The 14,593-nt window shown below is 28.4% G+C and overlaps 1 protein-coding gene and 1 long non-coding RNA gene across 8 annotated transcripts in view; one reads left to right on the top strand and one right to left on the bottom strand.

Moving 5' to 3' along the window:
- Positions 1–7,685, bottom strand: part of LOC122499053 — a 100,346-nt gene extending 92,661 nt beyond the window's left edge. Inside the window, exons 1-2 of the long non-coding RNA XR_006301295.1 lie at positions 7,542–7,685; positions 6,946–7,002 (exon numbers count right to left, since the gene is read on the bottom strand). This is a non-coding gene — a long non-coding RNA (uncharacterized LOC122499053). The remainder of the gene's footprint in view (positions 1–6,945; positions 7,003–7,541) is intronic.
- LOC122499052 overlaps positions 1–14,593 on the top strand; it is a 174,458-nt gene that overhangs the window by 139,964 nt on the left and 19,901 nt on the right. The window lies entirely within an intron of this gene.

Raw genomic sequence — 14,593 nt, forward strand, 5'->3', positions numbered from 1 at the left:
ACTAAGTTTATTCTTTTGAATACCGTTTTAATGTTTTAAGCGGAAAAAAAACTTGTCGGTTCGAAGATTTGAACCCTCAAGTATCATTGTCGGAGACAAACAGCTTGTCCGCTCAGCTATTTAAACTGTACTATGGCTAGCGAATTTTAGAAGCACTTATCTCAAAGTGTTGCAAACTTCAGAGGAATTAAAAAATTACAAAATATTAAAACGGAATAGACAGGAATTGAACTTACCGAGTATCACACAGTATTTCGGAATTCACAAAAATTCAAAAATTAAAGAAATATTAAAACGGAATTGATTGGAATTCACTTTCAAGAAATCTTTGCCTCAAAAAGAAATACATAGGAATTGGACAGAAACGGAATTAAAAAAAATTGATAATTTAACATATTCTGTAAAAAGTTAAAAATGTTCAATTCTTCTCAATTCCTTACTTCTTACTGGGTACCCAGGCGCACTAAAAAGTAAAAAATGAACGCTTTTTGGGGAATTTTTTTCTTGGAAACTATTCTATGGATCAAAAAAAAATTTTGAAGCTTTATTATACACGTTTTGAGGTACAGAAAAAAATTTTCATTTATAGCTTTTGATACAAAATAGGGCCTTAACTGATGATAAACAGAAAATGCGTTTTTTTCGAGAAGCAAATCTGCGTACAACATAATAACATTCTCCGAACAGCACCAAGAGAAAAAAGCAAAATATGTCGTTAATCTACATTACTTTTGCTAGAGAAGTACCCACGATTATTTGTTTTTATAAAAAATTTACAAATTGGCATCAGTTTTAACATTTTTAAAAAATTTTTTTACTAAAAATCGACTTTAAATTGTTTATAACAATGTTAATTATTTATGAATCTTAAAAAGCGTGCGTGTAGATAATTTATCTGAGAAGTTACAGTTAAAATTCCAAATGAATCCGTCAAAAATTAAGCGAGTTACATTGTACGCAGTTTTGAAAAATGTAGTTTTGAGAAAATCGCATTTAAAATTTCAATTTTTCTTTGCTTTCCCAGCACCATATAACTACTGCTTTATATTTATGATTAATATTTTATATTATAATTAAACTGATTTGTACCCATAAAAAATATCAACAAACTATAATACGTTTAAAATTTAAAATTATCATGTTAAAAGTAGTTTATTATGTATTTTCCCCGGCAAAATAGTATTTACATATCATTCTTGGACAGTTTATGCATCATTTAATCGAATAAAAAAAATTGAAAAAACATCTTTTTGCTGATTAGTATAACCCCTTAAGGTCATGTTATTCAGTGGTCACGTGTTCCCATAGTAAAGTATATGGGGCACGTGACCACTGAATAACATGACCTTAAATAGAAATTCCAATTATTTAAAAAAATAATAAAATTCTTTTTAGGAATTCAATTATATTTATAAATAATAAAACTTATAGCAGAATTTCAATTATTTTTCATAAATAATTCAATTCCTCGAAATCATTAGGGTTCCGTACACCATAGGTGTACTGACGGAACCCTTATGAAATCACTCGTGTGTCCGTCCCAGCCACGCAAAATGGGCTGTCCCCCCCCCCTTAACTTTTACAAATCTCAACCTGGTGAGTTGAAATTCGGCAGGGATCTTCAGTTTTAAGTGCAGATTACAGGAAAAATATAGCGAACCCAATTGACGGACATATTTGCGAACTAGGAGGGAAAGAAATTCAATTTTTTGAAAAAAATGCTAAAAATGACCCTGTCCCCCCCCTTAACTTTTACAAATCTCAACCTAGTGAGCTGAAATTCGGTAGGGATCTTCAGTTTCAAGTGCAGATTACAGGAAAAATATAGCGAACCTGATTGGCGGAGTTATTTGCGAAATTGAAGGGCAAGAATTTGAATTTTTCGAAAAAATTACACTGTCCCTACTTTAACTTTTATAAATTTAAACCTGGTGTGTTAAGATTCAGCTTGTATATTCTTTTTCAAGTGCAAATTATAGAAAAAATAAAGAGAATGTGATTGGCGAAGATAAGTACTATAAAAGAAAAAATATAAAGATTTATTAATAAAATAAAATAATAAAAATATTTATTCGAAATTTAAAAAAATATATTACTATTTTTTTAATTATTTTTTTCAAATTTTGTAAGAATTTTTGAAATAATTTTTTTATAAACAATGAGTTTTATTTTGGTGTACGGAACCCTCGATCTTAATGCGAGTGAAACTCGCACTTGTTTTTAAAAATTTTATTAACATTCGTTGAAAGAATTCAATGTTAAGAAATATTCAATTATTCAGTAAATTAATTATTTTTCACTTTAAATAATTCAATTCTCGTAGAATTTACTAGTTAAAATTTATTTAAAAATAAATTTCTGTTAAAGTTTTAGTTAATAATTAAATATTAAAAGCATCGCATGAATTTTTAGAAATAATTGAATTTTCAAAATTATTCCAAGTTTTTATATTCTAATATAGGGTCAGATGGGGTAAATAGAAACAAGGGGTAAATCGAAACAGTAGTTATTTTAGATAAATCAAAAATTTTAAAAATAAATACGGCCTTACATCTTGAAGCTTATATCATCCCCAACAAGTTCTAAGTATTTTCCCATTTTCCGTTTGTCAATTAGCAGCAGTATATATCAAAATATTTCCTATTGCATAACAGATTGAAAATCAAAGAAGACACCCTTTCACTTTTTTGACTCGCATTTGGAAAAAAATAAAGTAAAAATTCATACTAAAATTTATAAATATCTCTTATTAATACTACAACAAAAATCAACTTTGAATTTTTCATTTTGCAAACTTTATTAAAAAATAGGAGACTATTTCTATTTACCCCTAAAAACTGGAAATTCGGGCCTTTCTACTTTCGTCAGTACTGGCGCGGTACTGGATTTGTTCCGCCTGCAGATTTCATTCTTCTACGCGCGTCGGAAGAATGACGGATGTTAGGTCTGTACTGGCTCGGTGCTGGGGCGGATCCGACTGCGGATCTCGTCATTTATTGTTATAGTTCACATTATCAGTATAATCATAAATTTATTTTATTATTATAATTAATTATTACAATAACTAATTGCAATTATTATAATATTATTATTAGTTAACCAATAAATAAATTAATAGTATTCATGCAAAGGAAGAATATAAGAAACTTAATTTTTTCATTATATATATAAAAATCCAACTTTATTAATGTGCAATTAAATAAATAATTTTTAATAAATAATATATTAATTTGAAAGAAGTAAAATATATTTAACTTGAAAGAAAATGTGATCAATATATTATAATGCCTACAATAAATAACATATTAAATACAATATATAAAAAAGAGATTATTATTAATTAATTTATTATTAATTAATTAATAATCTCTTTTTAATTTAAACAATATATTAAGTAATTATTTATTGACACTTTTCTGCAAATTAAATAATTAAAAAAATGTGTTGTGCATTAAAATTTTATTCAATTTAATACTATTACTTATATGTTATAAATTGTTTTGCAGTGAAGTTATGTTCATATTATTCGATATATTATGTAATAAAATATTAAAAAACATAATAATAAAAATAACATTTTTTTTAAACGAAATATTGAAATATTCATAAATACACATTCAGTAAAGTATTGAAAATATACCGGTATTACATCAGTTCGTATTTCCAAATTGCCTATTGCCGCGTAGTATTTTTACAATTTTTATTTTAGCTAGTGAGACTTGAAAGCATTTAAGGTTTGAGAGTTCCATGCGAGCGTAGCATAGTGGTTAGCGTGCGAGATTTCGGTGCGTAAATATTCGGTTAGGCGTAGGTTCGTACCCCCAAGCGTTAGGATTTTTCAAATGTGTATGTAATAAAAAATTGCGTTTAAGTGTATAAAGAAATAAAAAAATGTGTAAAGTGAACTGTCAATGAATTGTCATCCGTATTTATCTTTTGCAATTAATTATTATTTTTTATTGATATTTGTTGAAATTATCATTTGGATCCGACCCGGTTGTCAGTCGGTAGAATGCCAGCATTGCCAGCGCACATCTGGCTAGAAAATGAAAGATCCGCAGTCGGTACAGTGCCGGGTCCCAGCCGGTTGAATTATACACGGAACGGCTCTTCGCGGCCGGTTACCGGGCGGTAGAATGCCAGTTCCGGGACGGATGGCCAGCCAGCTCCTGGCCAAGTCATCTTTTGGTAGAATACCAGTTCTCGAGCGGTAGGCAGGCGGTTCCCAGCCAGTACCACTACTCCGGCGTCGGTACAGGCGAGGATCCGCGCCGGTTGCAAATTTCCCACTGGGTACACAAAAAAACCGAAAGTACCCAGGCGGAAATTTCCAACCGGCGCGGATCCTAGCCCGTACTGACGCCGATGTAACTGTACTGGCTGGGAACCGCCTGCCAACCGAATGTGAACGGGCATTCTACCGAATAGTGACTAGGCCAGGAGCGCGCTGGCAACCGGCTCGGAACTGGCATTCTACCGCCCGCTGACCGGTCGGGAGAAGCCGTTCCGTGTATAATTCAACCGGCTGGGACCTGGCACTCTACCGACCGTGGATTTTTCATTTAATAGCCAGCCGAGCGCTGCCATTCTACCAACTGACAACCGGATCGGATCCAAATGATAATTTCAACAAATATCAATACAAAAAATAATAATTAATTGCAAAAGATAAATACGGATGACAATTCATTGACAGTTCACTTTACACATTTTTTTATTTCTTTATACACTTAAACGCAATTTTTTATTACATACACATTTGAAAAATCCTAACGCTTGGAGGTACGAACCTACGCCTAACCGAATATTTACGCACCGAAATCTCGCACGCTAACCACTATGCTACGCTCGCATGGGACTCTCAAATCTTAAATACTCTCAAGTGTCACAAGCTGAAATAAAACTTGTCGAATAACTACGCGTCAATGCTACAGCTATATTTTTATTATTATATAATATATTAAATAATTGTATCTCAATATAATAATATTGAACATAATAATATTAATAATTTTAATTAATATCACAATAATAATAAATTTATTACTATTGAGATATTATTAAATAACATTAATATTATTGAGAATTAATAATTAATTATTAACATGGATATTAATATTTATTAATATTTATTAATATTAATAATTTATTATTAATTCTCAATAATATTAATTAATAATATCTCAATAATAATAAATTTATATTAATAGTATAAATTTATTTATAATAATTATAAAGTATAAGTGCACAACAAATTTTTTTAATTGTTTAGTTTTGAAAAAAGTCTCAATAAATAATTACTTAATATTTTGATTAAATTCATTTATTAATTAATCATTATTTTCTAAAATAATGCAATTAATTATTGTAATAATTATTTAGTTATGACACATTTATTGAAAATAAATTTATAATGTGATTTATAATGTGACAATAAATGACGACATCCACAGTCGGATCCGGCCCAGCACCGAGCCAGTACAGACTTAACATATCCGTCATTCTTCCGACGCGGCAGAAGAATAAGATCCGCCGGCGGAAGAAATCCAGTACCGAGCCGGTACTGACAATAGTGGGTAGACGGTTCCGACAGTCGGAGCATAATCTGTACCGCGCCGGTTGCTTTTTCAGATCCGATTCGGTACAGACCGTCGGTACTTGCGGTCTGTACGGGAGCGGATCCCAGCCGGTTGTAAATTCCGACATTCGTCCGACTTTTCCGCCTAGGTATTCCGATTTAAAAGAAAAAACTTATGTTATTGGTCAAACTTAGCAAATCTGTTTCTATTTACCCCAACTGACCCTATATTTAATTGAAGCATTTCCGAATTATTACAATTTAAATTATTTTTAATAAAATTTTAATTGAATTCCTTGACAAAATGTCATTATTTCTAAAAATTTTATTAAAATTCGTTGAAAAAATTCAATTATTTTAAAATTTGTTTATAAAATTGTTTGTAATAAAATTCAATTTTAAGAAACATTCAATTATTTAATAAATTTTTTTTTTGTATTTAAATAATTAAATTTTTGAAGAATTTTCTATTAAATTTGATTTAAAAATGAATTTTTAGTTAATATAACAAAAAATGTTTGCTTTTGTTGTATAGATTATGAAATATAATTTTCCATTCCTTATCAAGAATTCCAATTTTTCCAAATTTCCATAAAGAATATTATTTTGTAAAAATAAATTTTCTTTTTTTTGCATTTTTATATATGAATTTTATATTGAAAGCAATATCTTCCGCGCGAATTACACTTTGGAGACAGATACAAAATAAGAGAGAGAGAGAGAAAAATAAATTTAGATAAATATATTACGGTGTGAGAGAGTGGATTTTAAAATATCGACTCACCATTAAATGTGCGTTTTCACTATATATATACACCACTACTAACCACTGCTGTCTCTACTACTACCATGACCACCAACTCTACTATTATACACTTTGAAAAATTCTTTTAAATCGCGTTATTTTCATCTATTTTTAGAAATGGTCCCAGGCTACGTTTTTGACCTAGTTTTTCCTTTGTTCGGAAAATTTCGATTTAACTCTTCAATCGTTATACGCGAAAAAAACGTCATTCAAAGACCAAATAAAATGTCAATTGCAACTCGTTAGATCTTGTTATCTTTAATTGTCTTACAAAAAAAAATTATTTCAACAGAGACAATTCTACGAGCAATTATTCACAATAATAATAAGGATTAATAATAATAATTTTAAGCAAAAGGGAATCGTGAATCAATTTCTTTTCTGGGAATTAAATATTTTGAAAATATTTTTAAGTATTTTTAATTTAAAAAAAATACCTAATTTAAGATTCAAAGAATATCAATTATCTGTAGACATTTACAAATTTTTAGGAAAAATGAATTCAAATAATTTTCTAAAATGTAATTTTGTATAAATTGACTTGCCAGTATAGATGACTCACTTTTTTCAGCAGTAGCATCACTTCTCCTCCTCCTTTGGACTATCCTTCCAATTAAATCTGCAAAATAAAAACAAAAATCATGTACAAATTTTATAAAAATTTTAATTGAAAAATTAATTAACAACTTAATACTTTTCTTAAATAACACAATTACGAATCAATAATTTCTGTGTATTTATAGCAAACATAATATTATATTTAATTGATAAAATAGAAAATAATTGAAATTAAAATTGACATGATTAAAATAAAAATGAATTTTTAAAAATCTGATCAAAATAAAAATTGTCTGAAATTAAAAATGATTCATTAAGGGTCCCATGTAGATTTCGATGTGGGAATCTGAAAAAAAATATTCTTAATTTAAGAATATATACTATAAAAAAGGTGACAAGAATATTCCATACTTAAATTAAGTGGAAATATTCTTATAATGAGGAATCACCATCTCCTGGAGTCAAGAAACGACGCCATCATTAATGGCGATGAATTTTTCCGAACGTAATTTTAATTCACTACCAAACGATCGTGATTTAAAAAAAAATTTTCGAACACTTACGATAGAGAAAAAAATGACATTCTATAAAAGTACTTACTCCAAAAAGAAAATTCCAATCAAAAATTTATAATGCCACGTGTTTAATATTCACGAGAAGAACATACTTTGAAATGAGAATTTATTTTCAAACTGCGTACTATAGAAATTATAAACTTTGGAGAATTAAAATTCATCAATTCATCGACCACGTGGTTTGAAAATTTTCACACTCGCGTCGTTTATTTTAGAGAGTTTCCTCGTTTATTCACGAACACTTTGTCGATAAAATTTAATTTTAAATATATAAACTTGGAATGAATTATTAATTAAGTCCACGTATAGTTGAAAAAGTTAAACAATTTACTTTTCTTAAGACACGAGAGAGAGAGAGAGAGAGAGAGAGAGAGTCCTGACTTGCGGAGCAGACAGGAATGATGACGCGCACACGATTATCAAGTCATGCCCGTCATGGCAATTCTCAAAGTTTTTGAAACACGAAAATGAAAAGAAAATTAGAATATTTCAATCAAAAATGTTTTTTGTACATCGAAAAATGAGTAAAATTTACTTTAGCTGATATACTTGGCGACGACAATGGAAAAGATGCGCGCGTATCAGTGAGAGGAATTTTCTCCCATTTCGACAATTGTTTTTTACTTTGATATTTTCTTTCAATCGGAAAAGTATAGGAAAAAGGCTAGTTCGGTGTGTAAAATACAGTAAATGTTGGAATTTAGTATTCGCCTGTAACACTCGACAAAATGTGACAAAGAAAGTGAGGTTAGGTTTCGCACTTTCGTGTCAAAAATCGAACACCTGAGGAATTTCCCACCAATTTTTTACGAGTGTCTTCTAAACCTATTTGTTACGTTATCAACAATGTTTAAGTCTCACTGTGAACTTTTAGCATTTTACATACGGAATTTGTTGTTGAAAAAATGATAATCGACGCGAACCACGCGAACAGACCGTATCATAAATGCTCCGCGCGCACTGTCGGTAAAGTAGTTTCTATTAATTTCTTCCGGTTCGCATTAAGTCTGATTCACACTTCTGAATTGTCCAAAATTGAAAAGTTGTCCAGCTGGTGCATAGAAAAATTTAATTTACTATCATTAATATGATTAATATTAATTTAATGGTATTTATTTGTATATAATATTGGCAGTAGAGCTGTTCAAGTACCTTTTAATATGTAGCATTTGTGGCAAATGTTTGTTTACAAAATTTACAGAAAAATTTTTTTTTTTTTTTTTATTTTTGTATTCAATGTTTTTAAAAAATTTCCATTTTACACTCTTTGTTTTTGTTATTTTTTAAATCTTTAAATATATAGCCACTATAATAAACAAAATAACTACTAAATAAAAACACAACGTCGGACCGCATTTACCACAGTAAATAGAAATTAGTAAAAAAAACTTTTATGTATATTTTCAATAGTTAATCCAAAAACGATTGGAGTAAAAATAATAATTGGATAAATAGGAAATATTTATTTAAAACGAAGATAATTTCTCAAATGGTAGAAAAAGAAAAACACAGATACGTGTATATACAGAGGTCACTTGCTTACCTTATCCTATGTATCTTCTCTGGGAATATGACCTGCATATTAAATTACTGTACCAAAAGAGGAGAATCAACCATTCCCAAAGCAACGGTCGTGCATTTCATTCTGACAAATATCTTATCTTTCCTCTAAAGCTGCGCGACAGTTATTATTCAAGAGGAACTTTTCCCTATAGAAAAAAAGAATAAAACTTCTTTCTTCACGGAGAAAAAGGAATAGTTGACACATCCAGATACATGGATATCACAGCCATATTATATTGAAAAATACGGGACATCCATAGTTAAGGTTGCTGCATCCATATTCTATGGCTGGCTGTATATTGTTGGAGCAGCAAAAGATCTATGGTTGGGTGATCCATAGTAATGGAAATGGGAAACAAAAAAATTTGAATCACTCAATTAATTAAATTCCATGTCACTTGAGATATTTTATACACATTTTTGTTAATTAATACACACCACTTATTGAATAACCGCATATTTACGAAATAAATTATTAACCGATGGGGGAGACACGAACCCTAGACCTAACGCATACTAAACACTAACGCTATTTACTACACTATACACGCAACTACAATATTTGAGCATATAATATTCCTTATATACTCTACACATATTTCATGAAAATGAATTTACATAAACAGCAATAGACAATAACAATAATAAATAATAAACAATTATAACACTATTTATACACAATAAACTCACAACGTGATTATATAGACGTGACAGGAAACCGACGCGACGGACAAATTGAGACGACCATTTTTAAATGGATGCCATGATAATGAATTGAGCGCAACATGTATCGAAATTTTGAACTAACTATGGATCTCCCAACCAAAGTTTATATGGATGAGGCAGCCATATGTGAAAATCCATAGCATGAATTGTAAGCCCAACCATGCCTATGGATGTCAAATCCATATTTGATTCAACAATATAATATGGCTCCCTCATCCATTGAATATGGAATGTGCTTAAATTCTGAAAGTTGTCTCTTCCATTGAATTGGATAACACAACAATATTCTGCTCAACAATATTTTTATGGATATCTCTTTCAGACCTTTTCTTTACGTGTTCTCTTCATATTGCGAAAATTCTAGTATTTTTTTTTGCCGAAATATTTATAAAAAAGATATTTTGTAAAAAAACGATATTTATAAACCAAAACGCGCGTACGGATTATTTTCCTTTTTTTTTGCCGCCACAACGATTTAGTTAAAACAATGTCATTCTAATTGAGTATTGAAATGGATCTGTCAGAATAAAATTTAATGGAAAAAGAGATATCAGGCATAAAGTTTCGAAAGCATATTTTACATTTCAATACATCAATCTAAATCAAACATGTATTTGTATTGTAAATTTTATCGAACGCGAGGCAAAATATATGACGTCGGAAGATTACTCGGTCATTCAGAGGAGTATTTTTTTTTAACCAATAAACACAAAAAGTTCTTTTTTTTCTGTCGTTACAGAGAACGAAATTACAGACTCTTTTCTAGCAAAGAGCCATTTCTCTCTCTCTCTCTCTCTCTCTCTCTCTCTCTCTCTCTCTCTCTCTCTCTCTCTCTCTCTCTCTCTCCTATATAGAATATTAAATATTTATCCTTTCCTTTTTCTCTCCCGATATTAAAGTGCAATGCTAATATACGAATTCAGGAACTTGTTCCATATCTAGAAATCTGTTTTCTAATATATAAAGTTGATATGTGATATAATATACTTTTTTTCTATATATTTCCTTCATCGTCATTGTTATGGAAAAGCCTTCGAGAAATGTTTGAATCGATGTGTAATTTCTTTCTTTTTTTTGCTCGTCGCTCTTCGCTTCTTGAAGCGAGAGAAACTGAGATCCACTTTTACATGAGTGGATAATACAATGTAGATTAATTAAAAGTTGCTTCGGTGCTTTATAACGTTTACTCTCTACTATATATGTGTATATACGTACGGCTACATTGTGTAATACAATAAAAATCCCCTCGAAATGGTTTGCTTAAAACACCATAAAAAAATCTATTTTTCTTCATACTCAATTTTCTCCTTTATTATTTACTTTTTATATCAATACCCATGAATCGTGAAATTACTTTGACACTCAATATTAATTGCGCTGTAAAAATCTTGAAATTGATATTGAGAAATACTAAAGTTTTAATGTTTTGTTCATTAAAGACAATTGTTTGTATAATCGAATATTAAACGAACAACGAACATAATATAATGTATTTTTAGGTTATGTTGTAAAATGTCAAAATGTGTTTTACAACAACAGTGCTATCAACCATATGCCAATTAATACCAACTTAAATAAAAGCGGTAAATTTAAAAACCAAAATAAGTTATATTAATTAAGTTATATTTGTCATTTACATGACAAAAATCGTTTTAAAATATTTGTTTATTAAATAAATAAACAATTGTTCTTATTTTTTATAACAAAAAATTATATTTTTACTGTTTTCTATACAAAATCGAAAAAAAATTGTCAACAGATTTAAATTTAAAACTTGAATGAAACAAAAATAATAATAAATAAGAATAATAAAATAATAATAAGTAATATAATAATATGTAAAGAATAATAGATAATAATATAGTAATAATTAAAATATCGTCTTAACATTACAAATTTAAATCTAGAATGAAAATATCGAAAAAATATATTTTTATTATTTTTTGTGTACAAAATAAAAAATCGAACTAATAAATATTTGAATAAACAAAAATATAAATAAATATGTAATTATAAACAAAATAAAAAAGAGCCGGGAAAAATTATATTTTATTCTAGATTTTGAGCAGAAAACTGTCCAGTTACTGGTCAGTTACTTGCCAGTCACTGGCCAGATAATCTAACCAGTGACAAGTCATTGTAGAGTTGAAATTTCTACCTGGGTACTTCCTCTATGAGGAAGCAATAATAAATAAAAATAAAGTTGAATTAAAATATTGTCTTAAATTTACAATTTAAAAAATAATTTTGCGGAATAGAAATAGTGAAAAATTATATTTTTACTCTTTTTTATACACAAAATAAAAAAAAATCTGACTAAAAATAAATGTAAAAATTGAATTAATAAAAAAAATACAAAAATAAATAAAATAATAAATAAAATATCGTCTTAATTAAAAATTTTAAATTATTAATAATCTTACTTCTATTTTTACATTTTTCCTAAATTTAATTTTTACTTTCACCACTTTTTATTTAATTTACATCTTTTTTTCAATTTTTTTACATTCCTCTTTATATTTCCCCTTTTTTCTATTATACTTTTATTTGTTTTTTTACTTTATTCATCGTTCATTTCGCTAACATTCTTCTTCGCCTTGTTCCACTTTTACATTTCCTTTATTTTTATTTTCCCTTTTCTACAACCTCTATTTAAACCTAAAAATCGTCGAGAAGAAACCATCATCAACAGACTTAGAATTGGACACACAAACTTTAGTCATCTACACTTAATCACCAAGGAACAACCAAATAAGTGTTCAAGATGCAACTCCCTACTTACAGTTCAACACATCTTAGTAGACTGTAACAACTACAGAAGTGAAAGAAACATTATAAATTTACCAGTGCAATTAAGAAACATACTTAATACACCTGACGGTTGTGAAAAAACAATTAAATTCTTAAAATCCTTAAACTTATTAAAAACAATTTAACCATTTATAGAAAAAGCTAAACTGTTATTGTTATATTTCAATTTTCCTGTATTTTACTATTGTAAAGATTATTGTAACATAATTATATTTAAATGTTAATATGAACAGTCGCTTATGACCCACGTTGTTAAAGCGACTTTAAATAAACATATTAAAAAAAATATGTAATACTCAAGTATAGAAACCTTAAAAGCAATCCATAAAAAAATAAAAAATTTGGAAATTTTCGATTTTTGAATTTTTTGAAAAAAGTGAATATCTCCCGTTCTAATTAATATTTTTTAAATCTGTAAATTTATAAACCTTCCTTGGGTAAATACCTAATACACACTAAAAAAAAAGTTTTACTTTCAGCCTATTTTTGAGGCTGAATTTAAGATGTAAACGGAGTCAGCCCCGTTAAACAAGGACAGACTTATGTGAAATACATGGGCTGAATTTAAGGTGTAAACGGAGTCAGACTTTTTTTTTCCTGTGTACCCTACCGAGTTGAACTTAAATCAATTAACGTTTTTTTGTGTGATTGGAGTATACAAAGTTTTTAGGACATACATACATACATACATTAAATTTTTTACGAATATTTTTGGAATCTCTGATGTCCATAATAACTAATCATGCTAACATTTTGAAGTTTTAAGCAATGTACAGACAGACGTCTGATTTTAATAATAAGGATAAAGAGAGATTCTTTTATAATTAAAAGAATTAATTTAAAAATTAAACAAAAATTTTAATTAAAAAATTTCTTCTTAATTTAAAAATATATATTGTTACGAAATAAAAATAAAATAATTATTTAAATGTAGGTATAGTAATTTTTTATTAATTTATCACGGAAAAAAATTTTTACTGTGGGGAACAGCTAATTTCAAAAATAAATAACATGAAGAATTTATTCAACTAATTCAATGAATGATTTCCAATGCAGTATAGTCAAACTGTTTCTCTGATATAGAGAAAATGAATTTCACTGGTCAGCCATATTGAAAATATTTGACAGTTTACCATTCTCATAGAAATTTCTCTAAAATCACAAATGTCAAATTTACATTTCTTACCTCTAAATACGTATTAATTTACTAATTTTACATTTTATTAGTTATAATATAAAAAATATAATTAATAGAATTTAAATATACGCTTTGAACATTAATTTAAAAATGTTTTCATTCAAGTGTTATTTTGAGGTTATGTTGTTTTCAAAAGGTAACGCAAGAAATATCATTTTCGCTAGATCAGCGAAAATGGATTATCGATGGAGCCAAATCAGTGAAACTTATAGCTATTATAGTGATTGTTATCTCTACTTTAGTAGAACTTTTTTTAGCGTGATGTTATTTATTTTCCATAAAAAAATATTTTTTGAAATATAATTTCTAATCTTTCGAAGTGAATTATTTATTAAAATAAATATTTTTCAATTATATTTCTTATTAAATTCTATAGGGTCAGTTGGGGTAAATAGAAACAGACTTGCTAAGTTTGACCAATAACATAAGTTTTTTCTTTTAAATCGGAATACTTTCGGTTTTTTTGTGTATTGAGTTATTATTTCACTTCCGAGGAACAATTTTATGGCGAAGTAAAAAATATAGGTATCATTAAATCGCAATAATCAACTGTTTCTATTTACCCCTAAATTTTTCAACTTTGCAAAAATTTAGGGGTAAATAGAAACTAGAGCTGTGCAAAATTCGAACCGAACCGAGTTTTGTTCCGTTTTGGGGCGCCGAAATGTCGAATGTCGAATATTCGACATTCGAACTGGGCGACTGAAATGTCGAATTTTAGAATTCGACATTTTAGCTTACTAAAACCGAACACAACTCGGTTCGGTTCGAATTTTGTA

Source organism: Leptopilina heterotoma, unplaced genomic scaffold, assembly GCF_015476425.1.
Source record: "Leptopilina heterotoma isolate Lh14 unplaced genomic scaffold, ASM1547642v1 Lhet_163, whole genome shotgun sequence".
NCBI classification, from domain to species: Eukaryota; Metazoa; Arthropoda; class Insecta; order Hymenoptera; family Figitidae; genus Leptopilina; species Leptopilina heterotoma.